At 39.6% G+C, this 2945-nt stretch overlaps 1 pseudogene; it reads right to left on the reverse strand.

Moving 5' to 3' along the window:
* Nucleotides 1-349: 349 nt before the first annotated feature.
* On the reverse strand, nt 350-1379 carry LOC100058353 (glyceraldehyde-3-phosphate dehydrogenase-like; annotated as a pseudogene).
* Between the last annotated feature and the right edge of the window lie 1566 nt (nt 1380-2945).

Genomic DNA, 2945 nt, shown 5'->3' on the forward strand with positions numbered 1-2945 from the left:
ATTAGTTTTGTAATCTATAAAATGGAGATGATACTTAGTTCACTGGGTTATCATGAAAAGTAAACAAAACACAATGTGTGTAGCAGAGTAAAAATATATCATTTGAACAGTTAATAACAGAATTCCTTTTATGAAAGGAACTGTCTTTATTCAGAAAAAGTAAACTATTTATATTTTTGTTGCATACAGTGTACTTTATTGCGGGTACATGACATGATAGGGCTCCCTAAGCCTCTCCCCTTCTTCAGGGGATCTGCAGTGAAAACTGTGTCTAGGTTGGGAAATTCTCAATGTTTTGGAGAATTGAGCTGGGGCAACTCCCCAGCAGCTGATGGCCTGTCTTGTGCTCTCACTGGAGCTGGTGGTCCAGGGAGCTCTTGCTCCTTGGAGGCCCCATGTGGACCATAAGGTCCACCACCCTGTTGCTGTAGCCAAATTCATTGTCATGCCAGAAAATGAGCTTGATAAATTGGTTGTTGAGGGCAATGCCAGCCCCAGCATCAAAGGTGAAAGAGTGGGTGTCACTGTTAAAGTTGCAGGAGACAACTTGGTCCTCAGTGTAGCCCAGGATGCCCTTTGGAGGTCCTCTGATACCTGCTTCACCACCTTCTTGATGTTATTGTATTTGGCAGTCTTTTCTGGGTGGAAGGTCAGATCCATGTCTGACACATTGTGGATGGGGATATGAAAGGCCATACCATGAGATTCCCATTCAGCTCAGGGATGACGTTGCCCACAGCCTTGGCAGCATCAGTAGAAACAGGGATGATGTTCTGGGCAGCCACTTGGCCAACATGCCACAGCTTTCCAGAGGGATCATCCACAGTCTTATGGGTGGCAGTAATGGCATGGACTATGGTCATGAGTCCTTCCACAATGCCAAAGTGGTCATGCATGACCTTGTCCAGGGAGGCCAAGCAGGCAGTGGTACAGGAGGCATTGCTGACAATCCTGAAGGAGTTGTCATACTTCTCATGGTTCATGGCCATCACAAACATAGGGGCATCATCAGAAGGGGCAAAGATGATGGCCCTGTTGTTTCTACCCTTCAAGAAAGCCTCAGTCTTCTCCAAGGCGGTGAAGACACCAGTGCATTACGCAATGTATTTAACACCAGGATCACCTCATTTGATGTTGGAGGGATCTTGTTCCCGGAAAATGAGGATGGACTTTCCACTGATGACAAGCTTCCTGTTTTCAGACTAGACTGTGCCATTGAACTTTCCATGGGTGGAATCATACAGGAGCATGTAGACCATGTAGATGAGGTCAATGAAGGGGTCACTGATGGCGACAATATCCACTTAGCCAGAGTTAAAAGCAGCCCTGGTAACCAGGCAGCCAATATGGCCAAACCCATTTACGCCAGTTTTCACCATCATGTCTCAGGCATGCAGCTGGCACTGCTTAAGAAGATGCAGCTGTGTGTTGAGTGGAGAAGAGCAGAAGGCCTAAACTATTTAGTTACGGAAGATAAGATCCTGAAACCAAAATTTAGAAAAAGACAGTAAGAAATAATTAACTTCTCTACTTGAAAAGTGAATAGATTTTTGTGGGCCATTAGGAGAAAGAAGAGAGAGAGATAATCAATTGAAATTTTAGAAGTCTGAAATATAAAGAAATAGATGGCTGCAAATGTTCAGTATCAGGATGGCCAAAAGTCTCTTAAGAATAGAAATAAATAATTTTAAGTTCTCGGCATTCTTGTAGTGTAAAATTCTTCTACCTTCTCAAATCTTTAGTAAAGTATGCTGCACATACAAATACCTTTTGTAAGTAGTTCTTATAAATGGTTTAGTATAGAGAAGAAGAGAATATTGGTATGATATTAGAGAATAAGATTTAAATGTCAGTGAAAGCAGTGGCTTAGAGACATAAGTGAAAAAAATAAGTCCCCAGAAGAGCAGGAATCTTGGGGAGAGCACTGGGCTTCAAAGAATGAGTAATACATGCTTAAATTAATTTATCTAAATATCAAAAGCCAGAGTGATCTCTGCTGATATTTGGGTTACTTGTATAATTAATCTGTACCAGGGCATATATTAATCCCTCAATAAATATCAACTGCTATTGTTTAAAATGTAGGTAAATGTTGGATTGCATTCTAAAAATGATTGAACTGAAGTAAGAAAAAGGATGAATAGAGTTTCAAATACCACGTTCCCTTTTTCCCATAGTTGAAATTAGTTGGTCCCTCCTTGACACTTCCAAAGGAAAATTTATATGCATGGCTGCCTCCTCTGGAACACTGGGAGTTTCTTAAAGGTAGAGGACATTTAATGTTAATTGTTAGATTCCTATTGCTCACCACAAGACCTGGCTGTAATAGTCAAATGAAACACAGTGACGAAATGCTTAGAATGATGCCCCAACAACATGAGAAGATAGAGAAATCCTGGAAATGTAGTGATATGAATATATCTTTATATCATCTACTGCTTCCTCTGGCCACAATAGGACTAGGTCCTTTCCTTGTACCCTGCACCACAGAAGCCATAGCCATCCTTTAGAGTCTATCTTGAAAGCTGAGGGAAGTGTAATCCTGTGAGTTTTATTCATGGGTAATGAAGAGACAAATTACTATAAAGTATACAGAAAAGGATAATTAATTTTACTTTTTATTTTAGGTTCAACATTTTGTTCATAATTATGAACTATCTTCATCTCAGATGAATAAACATGTGATATTTGAATGTTGTCCCTATCACATTTCATTTATGTTGCTTGAAGCCTTGTTGCAGTGGTTGCTTCAGTATTTATATTGAATTTTTTAATAGTGAAGTGCCATTTTAGCTTTGTTGTCAGAGTTAAGATAAGCATATATATGTATAATACACAGGAAGTGATTTATGGCTACAGCAATTTTTGCTTTTCATGTGTTTAGACTAATTAAAATAAATTATCAAGGTAATCAAAAATCTCCCAACAAAGAAAATCTCAGATCC

This window comes from Equus caballus, chromosome X (genome assembly GCF_041296265.1).
Source record: "Equus caballus isolate H_3958 breed thoroughbred chromosome X, TB-T2T, whole genome shotgun sequence".
NCBI classification, from domain to species: Eukaryota; Metazoa; Chordata; class Mammalia; order Perissodactyla; family Equidae; genus Equus; species Equus caballus.